A 19787-nucleotide genomic window follows, 5' to 3' on the forward strand; every position below is an offset into this window, starting at 1 on the left:
CTTGGGCTTTTCAAATGATGGGAGGGGGGCCGCGTGGCCCCCCTCCTGGAGCTCCCGAGTGCCCTGGGGATTGCCACCCCCCAAGGCCGGCTCCTGCAGTGTCCCGGGGTGCCCACCCCCGGGACACTGCTGTTTGCAATGGCAGGGCGGGAGCCTCGTGGCTCCCACCCTTTCATTGCAAACTGCTTTCTTATTTGGAAGAGATAGCAGCATGTTAGCTGCTCCCCATATGGAAAAGCAATGCCGGGAGCCAGCTGGGACCGTGGGGGAATTGGGGACCCTCCCAGGTCCCCAACAGAGTGGGCCAGCCCCGGGGGATGGGGTCCCTGGGGCTATTAGTGTCCCAGGACCCCCCCAAAAATTAAAAAAATTAAATTTAAAAAATGGCCGGCCCCGGGGGATGGTGTCGCCGAGACCAAAAGTGGCCACAGGAGGGGGCAAGGCAGCCCCTCTACTAATAAAAAAAGGCCCATGCCCCGGGGGATGGGGTCCCCGGGGCAGACTATGGCCGCAGGAGGGGGGCCACAGGGCCCCCTTCCAAATTAAAAAGAAAAACAATTGGGGGCAGGCCCTGGGGGATAAGGTCCCCAGGGCCCAAAAACTATTAAAAGAAGGGGGACTACACAGCCCCCTTCTTCAAAAAAAATGTTTTAAAAAGGGATTGCGCCCGAGGCTACGCCCCCTTATTGCTTCACTCCGCGTTTGCAGAGGGGGAACAAATTGCCCTTGAATACTGGGGGTCCCTGGTGGCCAACTAGCCCACCAGGTACCTCCAGTATGTGCCAGGGGGCTGCGTTGCAGAGAGGTGTTCTTAGGCCACGCCCCTTTTTACACTTCTCTGCAACGCAGCTCTGTGGCACTTACTGGAGGTAGTTGGTGGGCTAGTTGCACCCCAGGGACCCTCAAGATTCAAGGGGAGTTAATCCCTCAACTGGTGAAGGGAGGGGGTGGGGCCTGAGGTGACATGTGTGCAAACACGCCCTGTGGGGCGTTTTAAGTGGCGGGACTAAGTGCCCTTGAATCCTGGGGTCCCCTGAGGGTAACCAGGTACCTTCAGTAAGTGCCACGGAGCTGCATTGCAGAGTGTTGTAAAAAGCAGTGGACTCCGAATACCTCTCTGCAAGAGGTACCTGATGGGCTAGTGGGCCCCCAGGGGAGTTCAGGATTCAAGGGCACTTAATTCTGCGAATTAAACCCTGCCACAGGGCATGTTTGCACACATGTCACCTCAGGCCCTGCCCCCTTCCTTCACCATTGTACAAATATTCCTATAAAATCAGCCGAACTACGAATTCCGATTTACTCACCTGTTATCAGGAGAGAACCCACTGCGGCATCTTTTAGCCCAGCACTGACCCTGAAAAGTAATTGTAAGCATACTTACCAGTAACTTGTATTTCCTTCCATAGGAATCCATTGTGTGGTTTTCAGCAGACCATTTTCATTGGAGACAATACTCTGTACCTGCAAATATTTAAAAAAGCTCCTCCTATCAATACCATAAATGGCCTGCAGTTCCGAGAACTGAAGTACCCCGCCGGGGCCCATCAAGTCACCTAATTTCTGGATTCCATGTTCCCCCCAGTCCACCATTACTAGATCCCTAAATATATCCCCTGGAAGCAATGCATTCTTCAGCATACGAGTATATCTGTTAAACCTTCCGAGGCCAAACTTTTTTGAGAAGGCTTCCCATATCTTATATGCTGCCTACATTGTCTTGAACCTTGTTCTTTTTTAGTAACTAAAATCTGTGCAATTGAGAAAACAACTCCCCGCTTCTGCCCCCAACACTGTAGCATATACATTAGTGAAGCTAGGTCTACCTTCCGAATCCCTTTCTGCTCCGCCCATTAGCCCTTGCATGTACTGAAGTGCCGCCGTCCAGTAATACATACTAAAGTCCGGGGCCCCCAATCCCCATCGAACCGTGAGAAGGGTAATATATCGACATGCCCTCCTTTTTTTACCGTGAGCCCATATAAATCTGTTCAGAACATGTTCTAGTGCCTGAAACCATTTGGCCTCAAAGAAAAGTGGAATCGCCCGAACAAATAAAGAAATTTAGACAGGATGATCATCTTGATCACATTTGTACGACCCACTAGAGATAGCTGAAGATGATGTATCCTGTTTAAATCCCTTTTCACTTTATTAATCAATGGCTCAATATTCTGGTCCACTGAGCTACTTAAATCTGTCGAGATCCTGATCCCTAGATAAACGGCTGACCTAACCACCCTATCGTCCTCTAAGACCGTGATAGCATTTTTAATTATCCTATTGAGCGCATACCATGAGACCTGTCCGAATACCCAGGCTTCTGCCTCTACCTATTAAATAGCAGTGACTGGTGCTCATGTGACAATTGCGACGTCAGCTGCATGAGCGAAAGTTTTAAACTCCTGCCCATGCATAGCTAAAAGGACAATCCTGTTAATATATTCCAAACTGCGTAGCAGTGGGTCCATATACAGAGCGAAAACAAGAGGTGAGGATGGGCACCCTTGTTTAGTTCCTCGCTTGATTTGCAGCGGGCGGTGTATCCTTTATTGATTCTCATTCGGGCTGAAGGATCCCTATAAAAAGCATGTATGGCCCCTATATATCCTTCCCCTATACCGCTCCACCTCGTGGCCATCCAGAGGTAGTACCAGGAGACCAGTGCTTAAGTGCAGGTGCTCCAAAACCTTTTTAGGAGGCGACACCAACTTCGCCCGGCTCCACCTACTTTCTCCACTGACTGACGAAGTACAACACTTTCCCAACTAGACAAAACTAACAATGTCGAGCAGCACAGTGACAGACATCACAGACTCACTGTTTCAGAGCTGGCGGTGCCCAATGCAACAAACCTTTGGTGGCCCCCACCCCTCCAATGACCTCCTTCTTAGCGAATTCCCTGACTACCACTGTGCAACTGTGCCCCTTATCTCTCCATAGTTCCTCTCTCACAAACATTTCATTTGTTCTTATAGCACTGCTCATACCAGTGCAGGGTGTCAAAGCATTTTATACCACAGACACTTTGAAAAGAGACAATGAATCACTCTAGGAAATGTTAAACAATGAGGATTACAAGGTGTAGGATCACATCATCTATACTGGTAGGCCTTATATTGTAAAAGTGGTCTGGAAAAGCACTCGGGATTTAAAAAATGCCACAGTAATTCGGGTTGTCTTTTCTAATAAGCATGCATTTCTACCCAAACTAACTAACAACAGTTATTAGGCCACTGTGTGGATTATGATTGCAATTATGAATTGCAAGTAACCAAAGCGTATCTGTGTCAAAAGCACTAACCCACTGAACTATTCACATAAAACTGTTTTGTCATATGCAAAATACATTCTTTGCAGCATACATGTTAAACCCTGTGCTACTGGTGAGCTAAAACTTGCACTAAACAAAACTCTGATCTCTCTGCAGCAGGAACATTAAACACCACGTTATCTTTGACTTACCAAGGAGTCACTGACAGTGGTGGGTGAATAATGCCTGCTGCCTGGGGATGGTCGATGTAGCTGTAGTCTGCGGAGTCACGGACAGTGACTGGCATAGCCCCCAGCAACCCTTTAAGAGCAGGGGAGGGCAGCACGTCAAGAAGGTCATGGATTTTCCTACTTTAATTTCTCCAGTAGCAGTAGCAATTCCTGGTGGCTCGGGCGGGCTGGCTGCGCTAGGAATCTGTAATAAAAACATCCTGCTTCAATCAACAGGAGTTGGTGCCTGGTGTAGGAAAACCGAAAGTAGCACCAGATCCACATGAGCTGCGCCCGGCCTGCACATAGCAGATTCTGTCTCCGCCTCCAATGCCCCGGATCCATTCGGTATTTTATATCCTGTAGCCAGTTCGAAAACAATGTCTCAAAAGAGACACTTCAAATCCCCTGAGGTCATCACCTTCACCTGGAATCTCCGAGGCAGGTAAATCAAACTGGTGGATGCAGACCCGCGCTTTTCGTATTTAATTGTATGCAGGCCTAAGGTCTTCATTGCGCATGCAATTTGGCTAAAAGGAAGTGCGTGACTGATACATTTTAGTGCGGTGATGCAGACGCCAGCGCTAAAATGCATTAGTCGAATCCCTAATGTTACTTGGCAGGGCTGCGGCTTCCCAATGCCTAGTGAGGGAAAATCCAAAAGCCCCTGTGCTATGTAATAAGTGCCGGTGCTGAGCACCGGAAAGCACCGGCACAAATTAAGCACTGCAGGAGACCCTATTGAATGCCTTCTCTGCATCAAGTAACAATTACGATTTACTCACCTGTTATCAGGAGAGAAGTTAGTGCTGCATCTTTGAGCCGAGTGCTGATCATGAAAAGTAATTCTAACTGTACTTACCAGTTACTTGAATTTCCTTCCATAGGCGAACATTGCCTGGTTTCACTTGGAAATTCTTCTAACTGTGGAGTTTTTGAACTTTAAAAAAATCCCTATAAAATCAGCACAACTACGAATTCCAATTTACTCACCTGTTATCAGGAGTGACCTCAGTGCTGCTTCTTTGAGCCCAGTACTGATCCTGAAAAGTAATTCTAGCCATACTTACCACTTACTTGTATTTCCTTCCACAGGAATCCATTGTGTGGTTTTCACCAGAGAAGTTTTTAAGTGTCTATTTTCACAAACTAAAAATATTCCTTAAAAATTACCAGTATGACTTAAACACATTCTCAACCAGGATCCACCACTGAGTAAGAAAAAGTAACGTTAACACTACTTATCTGATAAGTGAATTTTCCCCCATAGGATAACATTGGTTATTCTATATGAAAAAGTTTCTAAGTGTCATCATTTAAAATACAATGACATTCCTTAAAAATCACTACTGTAACCAAAACGCTTTTACTCAACTGTTTACAGGTGATGTCTCAGGACTGAATTTAGGATCCAGTCCTGTGGTTAGTAAAGTAACCCAAGAAAGTAATTATTTACATTTAACTAGAAATTCACAATGACCTCAATGTTGCATTGTGTTTGAAATTGAGTTGCCCATGGCAACAACTGTAACTACTATACTTAAAAGTCTATTTCCTATTTGCAAAGTATTTAAACTAAAGTAATTCATTCTGAGAAAATATATTTTGTAATATTATGTATAATGTAATTATAATGTAATTTAAAAAATAAAGTATCTAAAAATAAACTGTTTAAAAACGTAGAAAATCAGTATAAAAAAATAAAAATAACAATAAATACATTTAAAATTTGTCATTTACAAAACCTTTGAAATTTACTTAAAAAATAATAGGTTTCAGACATATTATAGTTAGGAATTGGTATTTAAAAAACCTTTCAAATTCACTGAAAAACCATAAGTTTGAGGCCTGTTATAGTTAGGAATTAGCATTTAAAAAACCTTAGAAATTCACTGAAAAAACATAGGTTTCAGACGTGTTATAGTTAGGAATTATCATTTTAAAAACCTTAGAAATTCACTAAAAAAAACATAGGTTTTAGGGGTGTTATAATTAGTTGGACATTTCACTCGTACAAAAGCATTGAAATTCTCACGTTATAGTTAGTTGTACTAACTATAACTCGCGCGCCCACAATCTACTGCTGATGATGTCACATATTACATCATTCATGACATGGTCAGTGACATCACTGATGATATCACTGATAACATCTCAAATGACATCATTTTTTGTTTTCTTATTATTTATAAGAAGGGGGGGGGAGCGGCCTGCCTCCACTGCTGATTTCAGCTCCAGAGACCCCATCCCATGAGGATTGACCCTTTTTAAACAAAAAAGGCCCCCTCCTAGGCCGATTACGATCCCAGGATCCCATACCCGTGGGCCCTACCTTCATATTTTTTCTAGTTCTGTTATAGATGGACCGATTTGGCGTTCGTCTGGAGGTTCAGCATTTTTCTACGCTTCCTTGGTGTTAGGTCTTTTTATTGCTTGGACTCTATTACCAGCCCCCACATTAACAGAGTCCTATTCCTTCGCAGGTTCTTCAGGGCAACTTCACAGGCATTGTGTTCCCCTTCTCGCCCTCACCAGGGTGCAACTATCGATCCCCTATTGGAATTCCCTTCCATCAATTATGTAGGTAGCTTCTTCTTACCCCCCTCAACCAATGTGGTCACGCCAGCACTTAATATTGCTCTTACTCTATTCTTTCCCTTACTTTCCTTCTCTAACAGCACTTAAAAATATGTAACTTGGTCCTCAAGATGACCAGAACTGACGACAGGTCAAAATGCCATTGACAAGACACCCAGCACAATTTTTGGTGCAACCTCTGTGGTTCATCAAATTACTTATCCCCTCTGAATCCTAAAAAGTGTTTTTCTGTATATATTGACATTACTGTTTCAATTGCACCATTTTAGCTATTTCTCTTGTCACTTGCGCCGGTTACCTTGTTTTTCACAAGCACCCATGTGCTCAAGTTTGTACAGATTACACATACATTTAATGTAAAATAGTGTTGCTGTTATGTTTTGTCCACTTTGTTTAAATGTAGTCTGCTGTTCACATTTGTTGCAACAACTACTAATGCCTTCTGGCCTCCTCCTACTTGCAGTTATTGCGCATGTTTTCTAAAACTTTCTTTTAGTAATACAGCACACTCACCAATGCCACTTGCCACTTGCCCCCATCGTCAGAACCTACGGACTCAACATCGTGTCATACGCAGACGACACCCAGCTCATCCTCTCCCTATCCAACGAGCCCAACACCGCCAGACGCAACTTTCGAGAAGGCATGGAAGCCGTCGCCAAATGGATGAAAAACAGCTGCCTACAACTAAACACCAACAAAACAGAAGTACTCATCATGGGCCCAAACCCCGACGCCTGGAGCGACACCTGGTGGCCCACCGCCCTCGGAAACCCGCCAACCCCCACAGACCACGCACGCAACCTGGGAATCATCCTGGACTCCGAGCTCAAAATGGACCGCCAGATCAACTCTGTCTCATCTTCCTGCTTCCACACCCTCCGCCTCCTTCATAAGACCTTCAAATGGATCCCCCTCGAACACCGAAAGACAGTCACTCACGCCCTGGTCACCAGCAGACTCGACTACGGCAACGCACTCTACGCCGGAATAAACAAAAACCTCATCCGCAAGCTACAAAACATCCAGAACGCCGCCGCAAGACTGGTCCTCAACCTGCCAAAACACTGCCACATCTCCCAGCACCTGCGCACACTCCACAGGCTCCCCGTCGAGGCAAGAATCACCTTTAAGATGCTCACCCACGCACACAAGGCCCTACACGGCACCGGAACAGCATACCTGAACAGCCGACTCAAATTCCACGCACCCCAAAGGACCCTACGATCAGCCCAGCTCTCCTACGCCGTGGTCCCCCGCACCAGAAAGACCAGATCGGGAGGCCGCTCCTTCTCCTTCCTCGCTGCCAAAGCATGGAACGCCCTTCCGCTCCACCTCAGACAGACAACATCGCTCCCCATCTTCGCAAGAAACCTCAAAACCTGGCTCTTCGACAGACCCCCTCCTTGATGGAATGGAACCTGCACCACCCCCACCCCTAGCGCCTTGAGACCCTTACGGGTGAGTAGTCGCGCTTTAACAAACCCCTGATTGATTGATTGATTGATTGAATGCCAAAAACCTCCTTGAGAAGAGTAACAACACCATAGCCACAGTCAAAACTTTTGTACAGAATAAAAAGATCAACAAAATACAGAAAGACATTAGGAACTACGATAAGGAAAAAACATAACCTTACCTACGAGACAATTCCACACCACTCCATATCAATCCCCAAGAACACCAACTTGGGATAGATAATGGAACTATCAAAAAATAACTTTCTTGGACTCTTCCAATACTTCGGTGGAGGATTCTAGCCCTGGAGAGTGTGGACTACTTGTAGGATCCTGAATAGACCGCCCCCACTCTTGCCCAGCCATTTTTTAGACAGGAACCGCAGGTACTGTAAAGGCAGGACAGATCCAACTACCAGTACCAATATTCAGGGGAGCAACATACCCACTACAAGTTCTACCAATGGGGTCTGCCCCAATAAAGACATCCAACATCTCTCCGGTACTAGACTTGAAAATGACACGAATCTTTAAACTTTCAAGACACAATCTATCCTCCCAAGAAATTCCCCTTGTGAGTAAAGGTCTCTCATTCATCTCTACAGACCGTAGTAATTATTTTGATCTCCAGGAAAGATGCTTCAGTTCTTTAGATGAATCAGACTCAAACAATTTTTCACAGACAAACCAACCAGTGACCATATATCCTACACCCCCTTTCATCCTCCCTGCACATTTTACCCATCAGCTGCCATCATACCGACTGAAATATTGACATTCTAAAGACTAGTTCTTCATGAAGTTGCAGGGATCAAAAAGCAATTAGAATTCATACCATATAACCTGACCCATGCAGAAAACAGGCATCCCTAACCTTAAAGTAAACGCAATTGTTGTAATTGAACCAGCTGATAAAGGTGGTAGTATTGTTGTCATGGATATAGAAACGTTTGATACAGAGATAAGGAGCCAGTTATCCAATATTTTGCATTACTGGGCTCTTACTTCAGAGCTCCAACCTGACATCAGACGCAAAATACGAACTGTGACTAATCTAGCTAGATTATACAACATCATAACGGAAAAAGAGCTGGCCTTACTAAACAACCAACACCCTCGTACTCCTGTCATTTATATCCTACCAAAAAGAAATAAATACGCCACTAATCCCCCTGGTCGACCAATAGTCTATGGTTGTGTCTCCATTATTGAGCCACTGGGCAAATATATAGATGCTGTTAATAGGGAATTTGTCCCTGGCACAGACACTTTTGTTTGTGACAGTATGGACCTCATCAATCTCGTTGAAGATAGACCTCTTAACACTGAGACTGACTTAATGGTTGGTCTCGATATTGAGTCTTTATATCCCAACATCCCCCATGACCAAGGCTCACTGCTTTTACAGAATCTCTTGGATGCTAGACCCAAACCCACCCTCATCCCCACGGAATGTATTATTGATTTACTCCTAATTGCTCTCAGCAATTAAAATGTTTTGTACATAGACACATTTTATTTGCAAATCAAAGATGTATTCATGGAAGCATGCTTTGCTCCCAAGTTTGCCATCTTGTATTGCACAACTTGAAAAGATGGATATTTTGCTACCTGCCAATCCTTTTATCATCACATGGGATTCTGGCAGTGATACATTGATGTTAGGCCAATTGGTATGTGGGGTTGCACTCGCCCTTGTCTAGATGTCTCCAATTTCTCAAGGTGGGTGGTGCCGGCTGGAAATCCTTCTGGGCACAAGGATTATATGTTCATGTGTTAACATGTGTGTTCTGAACGTCAAAACACATCACCAAGCTCGCACTCGATCGTCAATTTTCAAAATCAGGTATACGTACTCGTTTTATCTTCAAGTTGTATTTATTTGTTCATAATTGTTTCATAATTTTTGACTATTTAAATCATAGTCTTTTCATTATTTTTTTCATTGATTTATGTTTCAGATTTGAGCTCAAATCACTAGGATATGTCTCAGCCCATTGTAAACAAGCATTTTGATCAAATCCAACTGCATTTTGTTGAATGGCCCTCTGTATATGACTCACTGCCATTGGAATTCATTTCCCTACATTCATCTGTTGAGACACAACACATCTGTGGAGCAATTCTTCAGCCATCAATCTAAATCATGGGTTGAACCAATGCTGTCTAAACAATCTGACCATCCGACCATAGCATCGCTACCAATATGCGCTGGTCGATGAACATGTCTTGCCATTGTAGATATCATGCTGCCTGGCAACACTGGTCAGCCATCTACAGAAACACATATATCATCATCTCTCTTTACACATCCTGCTCTGATCTAACCCTGCTGTTCTGCCTCTGACACATCCTCTCTTAATTTCCTCCCTGGTATCAGTTGTTGACAACAAAAGGTTATACAACACTGGAAATGCAGTTCTCGGTGTATTAGTAAAATCGTTGTTATAGAAGTTGACTAGGAACAGACTCAGAAGTCTCTTCAATAATACTACCTGAAAGCTACAATTTAGCATGTCCTTAGTCTCGACATATCACCCAATAGCTATGCTTACCCAGTCAGGTTACCCACCCGATGCTCAGCCGCGGTGGGAAGGAGTGGCAGGGACACTGTAGCACTGGAAGCCATCATCCGCAGAAGGAAAGAGGTCCCAGGTCTCCTGAAACAGAACAATATCATATCCCTTTATGAATAGCATCCAATCAGGTTGACTAATCATTGAGCAAAGCCCAGCCACATTCCAACTCACAATTCTCAGTGGGGCAGCCCAAATAAATGGAAGAGAAACAACACGATTAACAGCACTAGATTACAATGAAGGCACTGAGCTATTGAGGGCTAGTTCTTGACTAGCTGGTGCTACCCCATGTAGTCATTCTATATCTTCTAAATTGCTCAATATTGTAAACCTATTTTCAAAAAATAAAAGGGACATCTGGTAGGGGGGGTACATGCATGTGGGAGGGCTACTACTCTTCCGTAGAAATAGCCTAGAGGGAATAAAACAATGCGGGACTCGGTGTGGTAAATGTATTCTTTCAATCCCAATGTATTATGCACCTAAGATGGATTCCGGAAGTTTATCATGATGCAATCCTTCTCAATATCTTTAGTTGCCTGACCCCCCCAACTGACCCTCCTCAACATTATTATATCAGTTAAACCTCTCTCATTGAAATCCTTATATCTGCTCAACCAATGGACAGTTTTAGATCTGAAACTGGTCCCATGACTCCTGATCTGAGGGGAGGGACACCCACTAAGATCAGGGCATATGAGCAGGCCACCAGTGGTAGATTTAATATGTCTTTGCAGGATGAAAGATTGGGCCCATGGGCTCCTCTGATAGCTGTGTTTTGATGTTTTGTCTGGATATTATCTGTTATGGCTTTACTGGTAATATTCATGTTAGTTTGCCAAGAGGCACCCACAGGCCTTGTATTTCTGTTTGATGGCAAATTACAAGTGTCAGCATGATCTACGGAGGAGCTATTAATCTTTGCCTGGGAATTATCATTTCCAGGTTGACAGGAAATATTTTGAGCCTGTTATTGCCATCTAATTGTGGGTTAGATAGGCCCGATATGAAAGCCTAAATATGATTAAGATGATCAAGCATTGGTTTAAGCTTCTTATCCAAAATAGCACCAAATTCCACGCTCAGATCAACACAACCTGAGAGGTCCTGAGGTGAGGGTGTGTGTATCTGGTTAACTAGGACTGAGTTTGGGGTTTAATCCAAGGCAAAAGCTGGCCTTGATGACTGCGATGTTTCGATGGTTATTTCTATTTAGATGCTGTTTAGGTACCAAATTCTTTCCTGTCAATCTTTTACTTTTGGCCGGAGGACCCTGGCTAGATTGGATATTAGGTGAGCTAGACAGTACAGAGCCATTTGCCATGATTATGAATGTTTCGTTGAGTCACTGATCCAGGCATGTGTAAGCATTAGTTCAGATCCTTGGTCTGAAGGCCCAGGGGTACTATTGTGTAGGATAAAATATTCTTCTGTCTGATTTGGTGATGGGTCATGTTCCATGGAAAGCCTACGCTCCGCTAGTACAATCACATTAGAAATTATTCCTACAGCCCTCTTTAACACTCTATCAATTGTCATTGTTGGACATGAGGCAATGGCAGACCCAGCAATTTTACGCTTGCCTGTGTTTTCACAGCTTAAGTATCTCTCACCTGCTGTCCAGAACAGTCACAGAAAACAACACTTTCAGGCCCCAAAGAGAGTGGGCCAAGTCTCATCGGGTTGTGGACAGTCACAGACAGTAGACTATTATCTACAACAGTAGGATTCCATCTAGACCTAAATTACTGTAAATACTGGCTAAAGATAGCTCAGACGTGGGGTATAATGCACATTGAATTACACAGATTTTTTTCTTCTCATTGCATATTTTATTTCATTTTTTTCATTTTATCCTTTTTTATATTTGTTATACTTTATGTTTATTACGGGCAATTTGCGAGAAAGAATATCAGTTTTTAAATCAATCTAATCCTGTCATGCCGGCTATGTACGGAGTTCTGAAAACCCATAAGAACACCAGTGACCCACCTTTGCGGCCCATAGTTTCTTCCATCAATTCATCTACAGAGCCCCTGTCAAAATACATTGATACATTTCTGTGCCCACTCACTACTTAAATATTAGTCATACATCAGAGATACGGGGGACATCTTTAACAAGTTAGAACATGTCCCGTATGACCAAGAGTGTGAGATCTTGGTGACATTAGACATCGAGGCCTTATATACGAACATACCTCAACAGCAAGCAATAGAAGCAGTGGCCAGTCTCCTTGATAGAACACCTGGAGAACGGCCTGATACATTCATATTGGAATGTTTAGAAATTGTATTAAAAAACAACTACTTTGTTTTCAAAGGTAAGCTGTATCACCAAAGCAAAGGCACCAGCATGGGGGCTTCTTGTGCCCCAAGCATGGCAAACATATATATGGGAGAATATGAACTTAAAAACATGTTTAATGAACTAGCCCCGTTTTATGAAAATGTGCATAGGTGGCACAAGTTTATTTATGATATTTTCTTCATTTGGAGAGGAGATGAAACCACTCTCCTTATGTTTATTGACTGGCTCAATGCGAGTAATGACAATTTAAAGTTCACATGTCATCATAATTCTAGGTCAGTGGAATTCTTTGATATAATCATTAGTGGGGAAGCTAGAAAAATGAACACAAATTTCTTCTGCAAACCCACAGCCAAGAATACGATTTTAAGACATGACAGCTATCATCCTAACTGTCAAAAAGATTCCATTCCATTTGGAGAATTTTTGAGAATTAGAAGCAATTGCTCCAAAACAGAGGATTAGGATAAGCATGGAGAAGAGTTGAGACAAAGACACTTACAAAGGGGATACCCAAAACGTCTTATTAGGACAGTCTTTAAAAGAGCGCGTTATTACAATCGCGATGGTCTTTTAGCAGACAACATTTGGCCAAAAAATGAACATTTTATTTGTGTCATCAACCACTCACCCATGAACTACAAAATCAAAAAGGTGCTAGATAAACACTGGCATATCCTTAATATAGATGCTGACCAGAATCCCATTCAGAAACCTATAGTAGTATACCGTAGGAATAAAAATCTAGGGGCCAATTTGGTATACAAGGGAAAAAATTATCCCACAGGACAAACAGACTACCATCACAGGCCCTCGCATGCTGGGTAACCACAGATGCAGAACCTGCGTGGCATGTGACTCTGCAATAGTCACATCATTTTAGGAGTACCAAGGAAAGAAGGGGAAATCAAAAGACTTTACAAATTGCAGAAGCCAAAACCTAGTCTACCTTATCTTATGCCCATGCGACAAAGGCTATGTGGGAGACATGATACGTGAGTTCAGGATTAAATATAGTGAACATAGATCAGCAATCAAAACTTGCAAAACTCAGTGTCCAATGGTCCAACATGGCATTGAGTACAATCACAATGAAAAGGAGCTACGTTGGCTAATTCTGGAAAAAAATCAAAAGAATATCTGGGAAAAGTGTTGTTAATGCAGTAAGAAAGTATCGAGAAATGTACTGGATCTATATTCTGAATTCTGTCAATGAAGGTTTGAATGAAGGGATAAGTTTGCAGGTAACGTGATGAACTTATACCTATCTGTACCCCAACACCAAGAGCAATTCTAGACCATGTTTCTGGATGTGATGACCCCAGTAATCATACCATCTATTGGGTGTCCTTTTCATCAATATTGAAAGTGTTCTGTTCTACCACAGACAGGATAGGAGGTAGTCAGACAAACTGAGACTGATAATCCCTAGATTATGCGTATGTACATGAACCATGACTTATGGATCTTTATCATAGAAAAGGAAGAATTATTGTTTTTTTCTTTTTTTTCATTCGCCTGTTTTAATGTATCACTATTACCAATTCTGATATGTTAGGTGAGCTGTTTCTAGTATTACATTACATATCATATTAAGACCATAAATGCACGACCTGTCGTGACTGATTGGCTTAGTACCATGAGACAGCCATGATTATCACCTTCTGTAACCATTTGGTGTTACCATATATTATACGCATACATACCATTTTAAAGTGGTGGCTGTATTTTTTATTTGCTAGTATGTCCCTCCTCACTCTCGTTGGGTATTATTACAAACTAAACGCGTACACACCATTCCAAAATGGCGTTATCGTTTCTCACAAGCCATCATGACCTTATTCACTTTCGTTTAGGCTTGCATGACGGAAGACCCACGTCGCAGTATGGTAGCATGTAGCACATGACCTCGCACGACGCAATGACGCAGCCTAAGGGTTTAAAATAGACGCGGGGAGATTACACACTGTTTGAATGGCGGATGGCGAGCCAAAAAGTGAAGCAAGTGAGAGCGACCTTTATGAAAGGTAAGAAAGGTAAGATAAACTGGGGCAAACGGTTACACTTCGAGTGGGGTTTTAAATAACTTTGATTACGGACTGTTCCTTAGGAGATAGCGCATGCGGGGAGGCTCCGATACAAAAGGGATACGCGATACTGCTACCCAACATATCCAAGACAGCCCAGAATATCTATACTAAGGGGTCAGGTGCCTAGTTAACAGCTGGCGGTTTAGATAGGCGCGTAGAGCGTGTAGGGGGGAGAGTCCGAACAGCAAGGAATAGGTCACTTTCCTTGCATGAGGATATAGACTTTCGCGAGGATCCCCGTTTCCGCTCATGTGAATATGAGTCAGGCAGGCTCATATAACTCCGCCCATACTTTGATCAAGGCGGCATATTAAACTAGTGCTATTTTATAATAGGAGTTTTATCAGACCGAATGGGTGAGATCGGGAGGTAAATACCCCGAGAAGGCAGCCTATGATTAAACATTTGTTTAAATTTAGCCCACATGGAATCAGGATCTATATACTTAAATGGCAAGTGGGACAGGGTCATGCTAGAGATAAGGAATAGTGTAGAGCTAATTTGTCCACTATACACGACTAGTGCCTGATTACTTAATTTTATCCCTATCCTCAACAGAATATATTGACTATCAAGGTGCCAGCGTCTATAAATAAAAAAGAAGATGCAAATATAAGGACAGAGGATAATTCATCCCACTCTAATAATAAAGAAATATACCAATTCATATAAAGGTGTGTAACTTTTACGGGAACTTTCCCCTTCTAATTACTTTATTGAACTCTAAGAAAAGTATACGCAAGCAGAGTGGCAGATCTGACAGTATGTGTTATTGTGTCTCTTTGAACAACATGTAGGCCTGCATGAGAGGATCTCCGAAGCCAACTACTGATAGATCTACCCATATAACATCATCATTAGAGATAGCAAAGGGTAACTAAACCTATTACACCAACCTCTGTGACAGCACAAGGTAAGCAATGGGCAGAGGTGATATGTATATCTACTATAAATATGGACTTTTATGATTTTAGTAATTAGTAAATAATGACAGCACTATTCATTTTTTTTACCCACCCTTTTAGACACCACCAATAAGGTTCCCTTGTTACTAGCAGGATACGGTGCCAGTTTGAGTGCATTCTTTCTACTAGCTGCACATATATTCATATTTCCAGAGCACGCAAAGAACATCACAAATAGGTAAATATAACCAGAGATATTTACCTTTGGTATGTTTTCTTGAACCTATATTCTTTATTGTTACCTATAGAGCTAAAGTCAAGGTTTATGACTCAAATGCCTTAGATAATTTCAGGAAGAAGTTTCCAAATATGGGTATTTTTATAGATCCAGACAAGACTCAATCTATTAGGCTTTGACTAGGCACATTTTATTTTATTTTCAAATTTAATTTTTCTCTGAACCATTTGATTCTTTTGATTCTTTCTTTTTACTTCTGAACTGTTTGAAAGTCACCACTTGATACTAAACAATTGTTTTGCAAGGTCATATTTGCTGTGTATGAAGCATGTTATGGAGAAATGTAAAATATCTCCTGGGGTATCCGAGTAAACCAGAGAACATTGATGTTTTATTTTTTCTTTCAGACTTTTTTTGCCCTCTTTCCACCTGTTTTAAAGAAATTATAAAAAACAGGTCCTGAAGAAGATGGTTAAAAGCAATAGTAGCATTGAAACGTGCGTCGGCCAAGAGATGGAGTGTGGCACCCCAGCTTTCAGCACAGCTACTCAGGACTGATTGTATCACCCAGTTCTCATCTGTGCATGCAGTGTTTTTCTGGTGGTGCAGAGTATGAATGTAGTGAGTGTAAGAGACATGATTAGTAGGTGAAAGAGGTGTGATTGAGTGTAGGGGATTTGCTGAATGAATTTGTCATAATCTCATTATATGTGATTAACAAATTGTAGATATGTATATGATTATGTTTTTATTAAGAAGCCATAAATATTTTTGTATCTGAGAAGACGTCTTGCTATGCACTTAATGAAAAGTACAATAAACATAAAGTATAAGCAATATAAAAAAGCATACAATTAAAAAAATTAAATAAAATATGTAATAAGAAATAAAAACAATCTGTGTGATTCAATGTTCATGATGCCCCACTTCTGAGCTATCTTTAGCCAGTATTTAAAGTAATTTAGGTCCTACTGTTGTAGTTCATAGTCTGTTGTTTTTTCCCCCTGTTCCCAGACCTACAGAAATCATTTTTTAAGGGGGGTGCCTAGATCATCCTAGTTGACAGTCACAGACAGGCCGACCCTAGACCCGGTCCTTGCCCAGGCACATGCCCGGGTGTTGCCCGCGCGTGGGACACACGGGGTGCTTTTGAAGCTTGTCACCTCTTTAGCTTCTGGGCCCTGCCTTGAGTTCAGGGATGTCTTGAGGAGATAGTCCCACCCCAAACCTGCATCATAGTTATTAAAGGCAGGCAGAGAACCGATCTGTGCAACCCGTGCTGCGGGATTCATTGGGTGCTTTTGAATCGTGTCATCTCCTCAGCTCCCAGGCCTGCAATGAGCTTAGGGATGTCTGGTGGACATATTCCTGTGTCATAAAAGATACCCCTTTGGATAAATGCACAATTTACACAACATTCATACAAAAACCGCCTGTCAACAATAGGATAGCTATGGACACGAGGGATGCAGCAAAAAAAGAAGAAATAATCTAAAGGAATACAAATCTAGAAAAATAAACAAATTTATTCATGATTAAAAAACACTGTACATATCATAATACATATAAAATTCCTAAAACTTCCAGTCCTAGACCGAGAGAAATTTTTTTTTTAGACCATACAGTCTACAACATGGTGTAGTTTCTGTTTAAAAACACACATGTATATATACACAAAACACATTAATATTACAGAAAAATTGGGATCATAAAAGGAAAAACTAATTCCTATAACCAAAGAAAGCCAGTAAATCATACAAGGATCAATTGTAACAGCTATAATTAATTTGTGACAATGCTGTCATTTGAAACAATTGTCATCACAGATTTTACACGGTTTTCTTCTAAAAGCATCGACTCTATATCATCAATACCTTTAAGCATATGCAAATCTCAGTATTGTGTCTAACGATCACTGAGTGCTTATTGACCATCTGTAATTCATATCACTTCCTCCATCTCTGAGTAATTCAATGTACTCTGTTATAATTTTAGTCTTAGCCACCATGCGCTCTTCCGTAGTTCTGCAGGTAAGGGTTAAAAACAATCCCTCACAGGGTTTATATTTATTTACAGCCTGTGCATAGAATACGGCGTACTTGCCTGTGCACATTAAATCTGTATTGTTTTAACGTGTCTCAGACAGGGATTTTTTCAGTTCACACCCATGCTGAAGATGCGACTGTCTATCTGGATTAAATGAGCCGCTATCCTCGACAGCGATCTGTCTCCTACTGTCACCGCCTTAGGGGGGCAAAATACCTCCGGCAGTCAGCATCTGCCCCAGACCGGCATAAAAGTTATTAAAAATGGGCAGGGAGCTGCTCTGTGCAAGAAGTAATTATCTCATGGTATTGGATCCGACACCTCCTTGTATGTAAACCTCCTTAAGGACTTGGTCACTAGGGAAAAGTTGGGTATCCACTGGCGACAGAAGGCACTGTTACCAAAAACTTCCTGACTGCGTTCTGTGCTGTTGGCAGATTGGTTTTAACCCCTTGAGCGCTCGTGACGGAACCACTCCGTCACGAGCCACGGGCGTGCTGTGCTGGTGATGGAGTGGTTCTGTCACAGAGCGCCCGCCCACGCTGCCGCGATTCCTCGCCTGCGCAGCGCGTTCTATTGAGCGGGCGTGGGTGTGACGGAACCACTCAGTCACAAGCACAACGCACCCGTGGCTTGTAACAGAGTGGTTTCGTCACGAGCATGGCGGCGCCGCGTGGCCCCCTCTCCCCCCCAGCGCCACGGCGGAATTACCGCCACTGCCAAGGGGTTAACAATCACTGAGATTATTTCTTGTGACATCTTCCTTGCTCCTTTCTCAATGTGATGTCTGAGATACAAAACTTCCTTCTGACAATTCTGCAACTTACTCGGCGACACTTTATGTCCATCAGCTAAGTGGTTCAGCAATGCAATGGTATCCTGTTTACAAGCTTCCTGTGTATCTGAGGCAACCAATACGTTGCCTATGTATTGCACTAGGACTGAATTATAGGGCCTGACTAGGGACTCAAGATTCCATTTGAGGATCTGATTGAAAATCAAAGGACTTTCTGTATACCCTTATGGTACTCGAAGAGAAAATGTCTGTCCTCGTGCAAGGGTATAGAGAAAAAGGTCTAACACTAATCGATGACAGTGAACCACTTAGCTTTGCATGGAATTTGAAGCAAAATCACAGATGAATTTCCTACTATGGGACAACAGGTAATAATGATATTGTTAATTTTTCCCATGTCCTGCACTATTTGGTATTTACCCCTAGGCATCGGTAAGCCCATGATGCAGGAACTACATGAACTCCCCATTATCTCCTTCAAAATGCCTTGATCTAATATTGACTCAATCAATCGACTGATCCCAGCAATCGATTCAGGGGTCAGATTATACTGTGGGATTCTTGGGTACTCATCATTGGATTTTAGTTTAATGTGAACAGGCTCAACTCCATTTATGAGACCAATATATTTTCCTGAAAAGCCCCAGACTTCAGGCTTCACCATACCCTTAAGGTCAGGTGGAAAGTCCTCATATGTCATTGTGGGATCCTACTCAACTTATGGCCTATGATTCATCAGTTTAAAGCATACATTTAAATCATGGGACTGAAATTCTACTTTTTGTGGGGTAAAATAGATAGTGCAATTTAGCTTGCACAATAATTCTCATCCTAATAAGCTCACAGGGCTCAAATCACACACAACACACTGGTGAGTCTGCTCTAAGGACCTTATTTTCACATGTACTACTTCTGTTACGGGGTTTGTCATTTGCATATTTGCAACTCCTACAAGTTGGATTAATTTTCCAGAAAGGGGTAGGTTTGGAACTTCGACTTTATAAACAGTAGAGGAGGTAGCACCAATATTGATCAAGAATGATACGAGGTAGCCATTCACCTTTCCTTCTAGAAACGCCCACTCTGGTCCACTTCTAAGACTGCGCCAAGTATGCAATCTTCCTCCCCTCTCAGGCACCGCCATTGTGACTGATCGGACTCGTATCTCTCAAGTATCTCAAGCATAGGAAATTGATTAAACAGATTCTGGTCCTGGAAGGAATTCTGAATTAATTTTGAGACTTGATTTGAATTAAATAGGGGACCTTTAGCATTTTGCTGCGTT

The sequence above is a fragment of the Lissotriton helveticus genome, chromosome 5_1, assembly GCF_964261635.1.
Source record: "Lissotriton helveticus chromosome 5_1, aLisHel1.1, whole genome shotgun sequence".
Lineage (NCBI taxonomy): Eukaryota > Metazoa > Chordata > Amphibia > Caudata > Salamandridae > Lissotriton > Lissotriton helveticus.